Source organism: Anolis sagrei, chromosome 8, assembly GCF_037176765.1.
Source record: "Anolis sagrei isolate rAnoSag1 chromosome 8, rAnoSag1.mat, whole genome shotgun sequence".
Taxonomy (NCBI): domain Eukaryota; kingdom Metazoa; phylum Chordata; class Lepidosauria; order Squamata; family Dactyloidae; genus Anolis; species Anolis sagrei.
The window spans coordinates 9844885-9856886 of NC_090028.1; the positions used below are offsets into that span (position 1 = coordinate 9844885).

The 12002-nt window shown below is 47.9% G+C and overlaps 1 protein-coding gene across 2 annotated transcripts in view; it reads left to right on the top strand.

The window, feature by feature from the left end:
- LOC132783312 (dipeptidase 2-like) overlaps positions 1–12002 on the top strand; it is a 48914-nt gene that overhangs the window by 807 nt on the left and 36105 nt on the right. Inside the window, exon 1 of one of the 2 annotated variants that reach the window (XM_060788445.2) lies at positions 7159–7476. The exons of the other annotated variant lie outside the window; for it this stretch is intronic. The gene's annotated coding sequence lies outside the window, so the exon portion shown is untranslated. Of the gene's footprint in view, positions 1–7158; positions 7477–12002 lie in introns of those variants that run through there. 2 annotated transcript variants of the gene reach the window in all.

The following is a 12002-nucleotide window of genomic DNA, read 5'->3' on the forward strand; positions in this document are numbered from 1 at the left end:
TTCAAGTCCCCAGGGCCAGATCAACTACACCCAAGAGTATTGAAGGAACTAGCGGAAGTCATTTTGGAACCATTGGCAATCATCTTTGAAAGTTCTTGGAGAACGGGAGAAGTTCCAGCAGATTGGAGGAGGGCCAATGTGGTCCCAATCTTCAAGAAGGGAAAAAAGGATGACCCAAACAACTACCGTCCGGTCAGCCTCACGTTAATACCAGGCAAGATTCTGGAAAAGATTGTGAAGGAAGTGGTCTGCAAACACTTAGAGACAAATGCAGTCATCGCTAATAGTCAACACGGATTTATCAAAAACAAGTCATGCCAGACTCGTCTGATCTCTTTCTTCGATAGAGCTACAAGCTGGGTAGATGCGGGGAATGCCGTGGATGTAGCGTACCTGGATTTCAGTAAGGCCTTCGACAAGGTCCCCCATGACCTTTTGGCAAGGAAACTAGCCCAATGTGGGTTAGGCAAAACTATGGTGAGGTGGATCTGTAATTGGTTAAATGGACGAACCCAGAGGGTGATTCTCTCCAATGCTTCCTCTTCATCCTGGAAAGAAGTGACGAGCGGAGTGCCATCTGCAGGGTTCCGTCCTGGGCCCGGTCCTGTTCAACATCTTTATTAATGACTTAGATGAAGGGCTAGAAGGCAGGATCATCAAGTTTGCAGATGACACCAAATTGGGAGGGATAGCCAATACTCCAGAGGACAGGAGCAGGATTCAAAACGATCTTGACAGATTAGAGAGATGATGGGCCAAAACTAACACAATGAAGTTCAACAGGGACAAATGCAAGATACTCCACTTAGGCACGAAAAATGAAATGCAAAGATACAGAATGGGGGACAATGCCTGGCTCGAGAGCAGTACGTGTGAAAAAGATCTTGGAGTCCTCGTGGGCAGCAAGTTAAAATTCAGAATGCTCTGTGATTGTAGGTGAACTATAAATCCCGGCAACTACAACTCCCAAATGTCAAGATTCTATTTCCCCCAAACTCAACCAGTGCTCACATTTGTGTAAGCTCACAGCAGCCGCTCCCAGAAAAGACACAGGACGCCAATCCGTAATCAATCAGGAAACTTTTACTACTGGATGCATATACACCATGAAAGCCAGGATTGGCATACAGACACAAATCAACCCTTATATACCCTCCCCCACATTCGAATCCTCCCTTCCCGCCGACCAAGGATCCCGCTCAATATTCCCCGCCAAAACCACCAACTGCCCTTCCCAAGGCCACCAGCTGCAAACCCTTATCAATCCTCCATGTCAGGAATCCGGTTTTTTGCGCCAACATCCAAGGCCAGGAAACCGGGTCCTGACATAACGTCCCCCTCCACCTCTTCTTCTTCCTGGAAGGGAAACATACATCACCATCATGTTCCTTCTTCGTCTAGCGGACCTTGGTATTTTTTCAACAAACTACAATGAAACGTTGGGTGTATTTTCCCCAATACCTTAGGTAGTTTCAGGGCATATGTCACTTCATTTACTTTGTCAGAAATCCTAAAAGGACCGATGTATTTGGGAGACAACTTCCGAGAGGGGGTATTTAGCTTAAGGTTTTTTGTGCTCAGCCACACTAAATCCCCTTCTTCCAATTTGTCACCTTCCCTCCTTTTTCGATCTGCAAACAACTTATATTTTCGTTGGGCCTCTCGTAGTGATTTTGCCACGCCCTCCCAGTTCGCTTTCATTTTGTCTGGCCATCCTTCCTTTCCCTCCAGTTCTTCCCCCCAACTCGGCAGTTTGGGTAAAGGGGTTACTTCCATGCCGTATACTACCTCAAAGGGGGATTTCCCTGTGGATGCGTGACAGGCTCCATTGTACGCAATTTCTGCAAACGGGAGTAGATCGGCCCAATCAGTTTGGCATTGGTTTGTGTATGTTCTTAGGAACATTCCCAAGGTCTGTTGTGTGCGCTCGACCCCCCCATTGGTCATGGGATGGAACGCCGAGCTCAGGGTCCTTTCCACCCCCATCAACTGCATGAATCCTTCCCAGAACCGGGCCGTGAATTGCACCCCTCGATCACTAATCACCTGGTCCGGGCAACCATGTAACCGGTAGATATGTTTGATAAACAACTCAGCCAATTTCTCTGCAGATGGCAATTTAGGCAGCGCTATGAAATGCGCTTGCTTTGAGAACAGATCCATCACCGTCCATATGTAACGTTGACCTCGGCTAATTGGGAGTTCGCCCACAAAGTCCATAGCAATCACCCTCCATGGTTTTGAGGGTTCTGCCACCTTTTGCAACAACCCCGTCGGCTTTTGTGTGGTTGCCTTATTTTGTGCACACGCACTACATTGGGATACATACATTTTGGTGTCACCCCTCATGCCGGGCCACCAACACTGACGTGCCAACATTTTCAAGGTTTTTGTTACTCCCCAGTGTCCCACTCCCTTGTTGCCATGGCATCTGACCATCATTTTTTCCCTCAGGTTGCCTGGGATGTATAACTTCCTGTGCACAAATCCCAATCCATCCTTCCATTCCACCTTTTCCTTATTTCTTTCCAGCCACTCATCCTCCCTGCATGCTTGCCTTATCTCCTCCTCCCATCCCCCGTCCTTGCTCTCAACCCCCACCAGTTTTTGGCTGCGCTCCGTTTGTGCTCGGGTTTGCACTGCCATGCCCCACTGCTGTTCTGAGAATATGCTCCCCTTTGGGCCTCGCCCCCTCCCTCCATCCTCCGGCATTCTTGACAACGTGTCTGCGATTATATTTTGTTTTCCTTTTTGGAACCGCAGCTTAAAATCAAATCTGCTGAAATACTGGCCCCATCTTATCTGCTTTGCTGACAACTGCCTGGGTGAAGTGAGGTATTGTAAGTTTTTATGGTCGGTCCACACCTCAAAGGGGATGCCGCTTCCCTCTAATAGGTGCCTCCACGTCTCTAGAGCCCTCACCACTGACAGAGCCTCCTTCTCCCACACTGGCCAGTTCCGTTCAGTTTCGCTGAACTTTTTTGAAATGAACCCGCAGGGTCTCAACCTCCCTTCTGGGTCCCTTTGCATCAGAGCCGCCCCGTAAGCCCAATCCGATGCGTCACAATGGATTACGAACGGGTTGGTCAAATCGGGGTGGATCAATACTGGTTCCTCAGTGAATCTGCGTTTCAGTTCTTCAAAAGCCCCTTGGCACTCTGTTGACCAATTTAGCTTTGCTCCCGGGGATCGTACCTTCACCGTTTCCCCCTTTCCCTTTGTTTTTAGCAGTTCCGTTAGGGGCAATGTTACTTGAGCAAAGTCCTTTATGAAACCCCGGTAGAAATTCGCAAACCCGAGGAATGATTGCAACTGTTTGCGCGTTTGGGGAGGGCTCCACCCCCTGACATCCTCCACCTTTGCTGGATCCATTGCTATCCCTCCCTTGGATATTCGGTATCCCAGGAAGTCTATCTGTTCTTTATTGAACTCACATTTTGGCAGCTTTGCAAACAGTTTTGCCTCCCTCAATTTCTGGAGCACCTCTCTCACCAATTTGACATGAGATCGTCTATCACGGGTAAACACAATTACATCATCCACAAAGCAAAACACCCCGCGATACAATAGTGGGTGTAACACCTCATTAATCATTTGCATAAATGCTGATCCAGAGCCCTTTAAACCAAAGGGACAGACGGAGAATTCAAAATGGCCGAGCGCGCAGGTGAACGCCGTTTTCCACCTGTCCTCGGGCCTTATGCGCAGCTTATGATAAGCTTCGATTAAGTCAATTTTCGTGAACACCCTTGCTTCTGACAGTCTCGATAGTAAGTCCTTAGTCAGTGGCATGGGGTAGTTGTTGGTGGTGCTCACTGCGTTCAGCCCCCTATAGTCCACGCACAGTCTCAACGAGCCGTCCTTTTTGTGCCTAAACAGCACTGGGGCTCCCAAGGGTGATTCGGAGGGCCTTATAAACCCTCGGGCCAAGTTTTTATCAATATATTTCCTCAGTTCCTCCATCTCCTTGACCGACATGGGGTACAATCTACTCCTGGGCAACTTAGCGTCCTCATTGAGTTCAATCTTTACTTCGACCCTCCTAGGAGGGGGAAGCTGGTCCGCCTCCTTTTCGTCAAATACATCCTCAAAGTCTCTGTATTCAGGGGGAATTTCCTGCACCCCACCCGCCGTGTTTTCTTCCCCCTTGCAACATTTTCCTCTTTCTTCGCTCTGGAATGTTATGCTGCCTTCCCTCCAATTGATCTGTGGGTTGGCTTCCTTTAACCATGGCATCCCCAGTATTACATTGTAAGTAGCCATAGGGGATACGACAAAGGTTATGCTGCCTTCCCAGCTCCCCACTTTACATCTCACTTCTCCCACTTCAAACCGTGCCGGGGCCCCAGCTGCCACTGACCCATCTAGCTGCGAGAATGCTATGGGGCTCTGCAAGGGGGTTTTCTCACATTTCAGTTCGTCTGCTAACTCTGGGGCCATAATGTTTCTTGAGCAGCCGCAATCCATGAGAGCTTTGCAGCTGGCCCACTTCCCCTCCCCTTCTAGCCTGATCGGGAATACTAGCATTCCTGGGCTGTGACTCACCAGATCTCCCACCGGGGCCCTAGAAGGGGGGCTCTCCTCCGCTCTCTTTCCTGCAGCCGGTTTGAACTTTGGGAAATGGGACTCTCCCCCTTTCCTTTGTCGGCACTCGGCAGCCCGATGGCCCAGGCGACCGCATACATAACAGCCGCTCCTCTGCTCCTTGGGCCCTCCGGTTGGGGCTTTCCCGATCGTGCCTCTCTCCGTCCTCCGACTCTCCTCCCTTGCTCTCGTCTGCTGCGGCGCCGCTCCTTGATGCCTCTTGACCTGTGCCAAGGTCGTCTCGATGCGGCCGGCCAGCTCAATCCATCCACCTATCTCCTCCGGGTCGTCGCGATGAAGCGCCCAGGTCAGGATTTCCTTCCGCAAGCCCTCTTTGAAGATCTGGACCTTGGTGGTGTTGGACCACTCTGGGACCTTCTCCGCCCTCAACCGGAATTCCTCCACGTACTCAGATACGGAACGATGTCCTTGGGTTATCGTCTGCAGCTTTTCCCTCGCCCGGACCCTCTCGAGCGGATCCCTGAAGCGCGCCTCCATCGCAGCCAGGAATCGCCTTGTAGATCCCAAACATGGGTCGTGCCTGGCGTGGAGCTGGACGTACCACTCCGCTGCTCCCCCTCTCAGTGCTGCGCCCACTGCTCGCACTCTGCTTGCTTCCGATCCGAAGGTAAGGGCGTTATCTTCTAGATATCCCCTCACCATAGTCAGGAAGTATGCGAGGTTCCCGGCTTCTCCTCCGAACTCGATCCTCAGCTCCTCCCTCCTAGGTTGGTATGGAAGGAGCTGCCTTCCCCGGTTCTCCGCTCGCGGTGGCCCTCCCTGGAGCCCTCTCTGCTCCGGGGGCAATTCCTGACGCCCTGTGCCGCGCCCGGCTCCGGCCGGGGGCACCAGGAACGTCTGCTGGGGCGCCAGTCCCCGGGGTCGTTCCTCCTCCTCATCGCTCTCCGCAGCAGCCCTCCAGCTCGTCTGTGTTTTAGGACGTGCCCCGGGTCCCCGGTCACTCCTCTCCCCTGCGCTCCACGTCGATTCCCCTCGGGGTGGTGGTTCCTCTAACAGGGGGGTCAGCCTCTCCATCACCTTTGACATCATCGCGAGGGTAGTCTCCATTGATGCCATCTTTTCCTCCAGGAAATCCAATCTCTGCGGGGAGGGAAACTCTAGCCCACTGCTTTCTCTCGTTGCTGCCCCTGCCCCCTTCACTCGCCTCTGTGTGACTCCGTTGGGCTGGGCATATGCAGTCGATGAAGCCAAGGCATTCACTCTCTCCAGCTCCTCTTCTGCATTTCCGAAAGGGGAGGCTGGTTCTCCCCCCTCCGTTGGATCTTCCTCCCGTTGCATAGGGGTACCTCACCACAGCCGTGGGATGGCACCGAAGAATCCTGGCTTAATGTAAGCTCACAGCAGCCGCTCCCAGAAAAGACACAGGACGCCAATCCGTAATCAATCAGGAAACTTTTACTACTGGATGCATATACACCATGAAAGCCAGGATTGGCATACAGACACAAATCAACCCTTATATACCCTCCCCCACATTCGAATCCTCCCTTCCCGCCGACCAAGGATCCCGCTCAATATTCCCCGCCAAAACCACCAACTGCCCTTCCCAAGGCCACCAGCTGCAAACCCTTATCAATCCTCCATGTCAGGAATCCGGTTTTTTGCGCCAACATCCAAGGCCAGGAAACCGGGTCCTGACACATTTGGGCATATTGAGTATTCGTGTAGAATTTGGTCAGGATCCATCATTGTTTGAGTCCACAGTGCTCTCTGGATGTAGGTGAACTACAACTCCAAAATCAAAGGACACTGCCCACCAAACCCTTTCAGTATTTTCCGTTGGTCATGGGAGAACTGTGTGCCAAGTTTGGTTCTATTCCATCATTGGTGGAGTACAGAATGCGCTTTGATTGTAGGTGAACTATAAATACCAGCAACTACAACTCACAAATGACAAAATCAATTTTTTAAAAGTGAAGGACATACATTGGGTTGTTAGGTGTCTTGTGTCCAAATTTGGTGTCAATTAGTCCAGTGGTTTTTGAGTTCTGTTAATCCCACAAACGAACATTACATTTTTATTTATATAGATGAGTTAAATTAGCCTCCCTGCATAAGAAGTACCTAAATTTCCTACTTGACAGATGCAGCTGTCTTTCGAGATGCAAAGGTCGACAGCAAGCTAGACAAATGGTCGGGAACTTACTCTGACCCGGGCTGGCTTCTAACTCATTAACTTTCGGTTAGTAGTGATTTTAATGCAGCTGACTCCCAACCAGCTGCGCCACAACCTTACTACTACTACTACTACTACTACTACTACAAGGTTTTTAGAGTCTTGTGAGGTTTGCACTTTTGTCTCTAACCCCAGCGAGTGTAGATGTATGGCTGTATGTCCCTCTCTTGTACAGAGTTCAGGAACCCTTTTATTCTTTTGAGAGAAAGAGCAAACTGTTGGAGATAGCGTGTCTCCAATGGGCATGGCCAAAACCAGGAGTCATAAGGGCCAAATGCCAAAGTGTGTCGAACTACCCTTTCGATTCCTTTCTTTCTAATACTTCCCCCTCTTATCCTCACTGAGGAATAGATTGCCCAGGGAGGAATCGTCCATTCTTGCCAGAAACCTGACCCGATCCCTTGCCAAGAACTTTCCGAAATAGGTCTCAAGCTGCCCAAAATAAGCCTGGCCTCCGGCTGCACTCTTGCCTTAGCATGTGTGTGTTACTTCACCGCTTTGACGGAAAGGGAGTCGAGGCAAGGAACCCAATGTGACCTCCAATGTGTCAGAGATGATATTAAAGGGGCCAAGCGGCTCCCTCTTAATCTTTCCCAGTCATCTGTCATCGTGTGACGTAAGGCCGCAGCAGAAGCACCATTCCACCGAGTTTTTCTTCTTGCTGCAAAACACATCCTTGCTGTTGGCCAGGGTTGGTAAGGATGTCTTTATTTCCTTCAATGTTGTGGGTTTTTGCTGGGGAAGCAATATATTGGGGGCATTTTGGGGATAGATAAAAATAATATAGAGGTAGGAGGATGGAAGTGGGTATGTTCTGTGCAAGTGGAGGTGAATGAGGGCAGGTGAAAAAGAGGCATCTTGAGAGGTAACAGGTTTATTATGGCATTGGGTTTTGTGGATTCGTGCAGACCAGAAACCAGTCCAGAATTTATATTGTGCAGATCAGAATTGCTAGGAAACTACTGACAATACAAGAGAATGTCCCTGAATCATTGCAATTGTGAAATTTAGTTGCTGTGTTCTAAAGGGTACATAAAGTAAAGGTAGTTTTCCCCTGGCATTAAGTCCAACTGTGTCCGACTCTGGGGGTTGTTGCTCATTTCCATTCCTAAGCCAAAGAGCCAGCATTGTCCGTAGACACCTCCAAGATCTTGTGGCCAGCATGACTGCATGGAGCACCGTCATCTTCCTGCAGAAGCGGTACCTATTGATCTTTTCACACTTGAATTTTTTCGAACTGCTAGGTTAGCAGAAGCTGGGTCTTTCAGCGGGAACTCACGCTGCTCCCCGAATTTGGGTACATATTGCTGAGCATTTTCTTTGCTTTGCTATTAATAGGAACTTTTCAATTCTTGTTGATTGAATAGAAACAATTGCAGATTTTTTTTCCTCCAAAGCTGAACACAGGAGGAAGCAATTCACATATTTAGTGGTGGGGTTTGAATATATTATGTATGGTCCAAGAGACAGACTTGGACTTTGTTTGGATGCACAAAACTGTAAATAATAGCAAACCCTATTAAGAATTAAAGACTTCCTCTAATGGCGCTCCCGGTGACGCAATGGATGAAAACCCTTGTGCCGGCAGGTCAGAGGTTCGGATCCGAGGAAAGCGTAGATTAGCTCCCTCTGTCAGCTCCAGCTTCCCATGCGGGGACATGAGAGAAGTCTCCCACAAGGATGGTAAAACATCAAAACATCCGGGAATTCCCTGGGCAATGTCCTTGTAGATGGCCAATTCTCTCACATCAGAAGCGACTTGTAGTTTCTCAAATGGCTCCTGACCAAAAAATTATCGAAAGTAACCTCTCTGTTCTGTGCTGCAAGTACACACAGTTGTAATGTGTGTACTTGCAACACACATTATTTTATATTATTATTATTATTATTATTATTATTATTATTATTATTATGGTCTGGGAATAAACACAAAAATTGAAATCTGCTGCCAAAGATGATACACACTGCAACATGAGTAACTTTAATGCAGTGGTTTTCAACCTTCCTAATGCCTCGACCCCTTGATACAATTCCTCATGTCGTGGTGACCCCCAACCATAACATTATTTTCGTTGCTACTTCATAACTGTAATTTTGCTACTGTTGTGAATCGTCATGTAAATATCTGATATGCAGGATGTATTTTCATTCACTGGACCAAATTTGGCACAAATTCCCCCATACGCCCAAATTTGAATATTGGTGGGGTTGGGAGGCGGATTTATTTTGTCATTTGGGAGATGTAGTTACTTGGATTTATAGTTCACCTACAATCAAAGAGCACTAAGAACTCCACCAATGATGGAATTGAACCAATCCTGCCACACAGAACTCCCATGACCAACAGGAAGGATTTGGTGGGCATTGACCTTGAGCTTTGGAGTTGTAGTTCACCTACATCCAGAGAGCACAGTGAACTCAAACAATGATGGATCTGGACCAAACTTGGCACAAATACTCAATATGCCCAAATGTGAACACTGATGGAGTTTGGGGGGAAATAGACCTTAACATTAGGGAGTTGTAGTTGTTGGGGTTTATAGTTCACCTGCAATCAAAGCATTCTGAATCCCACCAATGATAGAATTGGGCCAAACTTCCCACACAGAACTCCCTTGCCTTGAAAGGACTCGCTGGCTTGAGCCTCCCTCCATCCTCGCGCGTTCTCCCTCATCAGGACATGCGTACTATGCTGCCATGTGCTGAGCATACCTGCTCTCCCTTCTCCCTCTTGTTGTCTCAGAAACAGCCCTCCCATTGCCTGCGATCCTGGCTGAGAGGCCAGTCAATCCCAGCGGAGGAGGGTTTTTGGTGGGAGGATTCGCTGTGTGTTTCCAAAAAGGAAAAGAAGGGCAGGCAGAGAGATCTTCAGCCTTCTTTGCCAAAGGGGTACCTAAGACCATCAGAAATATGTGTTTTCAGATGGTCTTTGGCAATCCCTTTCAAACCCTTTCGCGACCTCCCAGGGGTCCTGACCTCCAGGTTGAGAGACGCTGCTCCAATGGTAGCTTGGAATATATAGTTTCATTCACTCAGTGTTCTAAAGTACCTCTCCAAATTAGAAATATTTGAATTTAATTGTCATCTTCACTGTAGAATTAATGTAATTTGACAGCACTTGAACTGCCATGGTTCAATGATGTGGAATTATGGGAGCTGCAGTTTCACAAGGCCTTCATGCTTCTCTGCCCAAGAGTGCTGGTGCCTCACCAAACTGCAAATCCCAGGATCCCATAGCAGTTCAAGCGGTCTCCAACTGCATTCATTCTACAGAGCACGTAGATGCAGCCGTGGTGGAACGTGTACAAACATGCCCTTTTCTTCTTCTCTAAAAATAGAGAAGGAAAAAAATGTTACTAATTACTATTTCCTTCTAAATATATCCTTGCATGAACAAGTTACTTCTTTTTTCAGTCAGAATCCACTCCTTCTAAGCCCGAGGTGAAGTAACCTACATTTGCAAATCTCCGTGGGTGGATGTGGAAGAGCTATGTGAACGGGAAATTACGGGAAATTACGTAGGTTTCATTTGTTTGGGTGGTTTTTTTTTTTTTTTTTTAGTCCATTGAGAGCTTTTTGAAAAATAGCAAGTCTCACTACAAAATTCCCACTCATACTGCATTAACTCTATATTATGCCTAGATCACGGGGTGGTTTCCTCATTTTGCAGCTCTATTTCTTGCAATTTTCTAATTCCACGAAGAGATCCAGGTCAAAGACTCTGAAGACCTAGATTCAAATGCCACAAACAGTGTAGAGAAACAAAAACAAACTTTAGAAATATAGAAATTGAGGGTTGTGCTGGTTCGGCTGTACCAGGAGCTCCAAACTCCCTTTCGTTCTTTGAGTGTTTGCATGTGCTTGTTTTGGCCATGCATTTTGCAGTTGGATTGTTTCTGCTAGGCTGCAGTCATGGGGCTAGCCACCTGTCTATCATCGTTAAGTTCCGCCCTTTTTTCCATGTTCAGGAGGGAAAGGTTGAGAACCACTGGGGTAGATGCACCTCATTAACTCCGCAGGGTTTGTTTTGTGTGTGTGCGTGTGTGTAAAAACACACACACAAACAACTTGAGAAACTGCAGGTCGCTTATGATGTAAGAGAATAGGCTATCTGCAAGGATGTTGCCCAGGGATGCCCGGATGTTTTACCATCCTGTGAAGGGTTTCTCTCATGCCCCCTCATGGGAAGCTGGAGCTGACGGATGGGAGCTCACCCCATCTTGCGGATTCAAATCGCCGACCTTCAGGTCTGCAGTTCAGCCGGCACAAGGGTTTAACCCGTTGTGCCACTGTGGCTCCTACTCCGCAGGGTGAGTCTTATTCTTCCGTTAGACCTGGGCAAAATCAATCTGATGCTTCTCCTCCAAATTTAATTTGTAACTTTTGACATCTGGATCGAACTCTTATTGCTGCTTGGCCATTTCACGTTTCCATTCTGTGACATGTTGGAAAGTTTGACGTCTCTGCCCCACGCAAGCAGGAAGCCGTTTGCTTAGCCTCTCCTAATCTTACCCAACATTCGCTGCCTTGACATGAGTGACACATCTTTGGTCTTGCATCTTGTGGTACTGACAGCTCGGTGCCAAGATCAGTCGTGGTGTTTATCATAGGATACAAGGCATGACTTCAGACCTATTCCGTGGAAGGATCCATTTGTTCCAAAATATCCTGAAACAGGGTCAGTGTGCGTATGTTCTGGTGAGAGTGAACCCTGTTTGTTTACATAATCTATCATGGGTCCCTTCTAGGCTGAAAAACTGCCACTGATTAATTTTCAGGCTGAATCCATGAAAATAGATGTTGGCTGAAATTCAGATCTTGGTAACTGGACCAAAAATAGAACCAATGAGCTAGAAATACAACCAAGCAGTTTTGCTGTGACATTGCTATGTATGGACATCTGTTTCACAATGGAGTCGTGTTGGATGTATGATGCACAATGGGCAACAATGGGCACTGGGATGCTCCCCAATGTGCATCCAGATACCAGTTAGGAAATGCTGGAACAGAAAAACACATGTGTTGGCTTCACAATTCATTTAGGATCTGTGCACTCAAACTGTATAGTTCCTAACAAAATCTCACTGTTTTGCAGATAGTAACTTCATCTATATATGTATTGTCGAAGGCTTTCATGGCTGGAATCACTGGGTTGTTGTCGGTTTTTTTGGGGCTATATGGCCATGTTCTAAAGGCATTTTCTCCTGACGTTTTGCCTGCA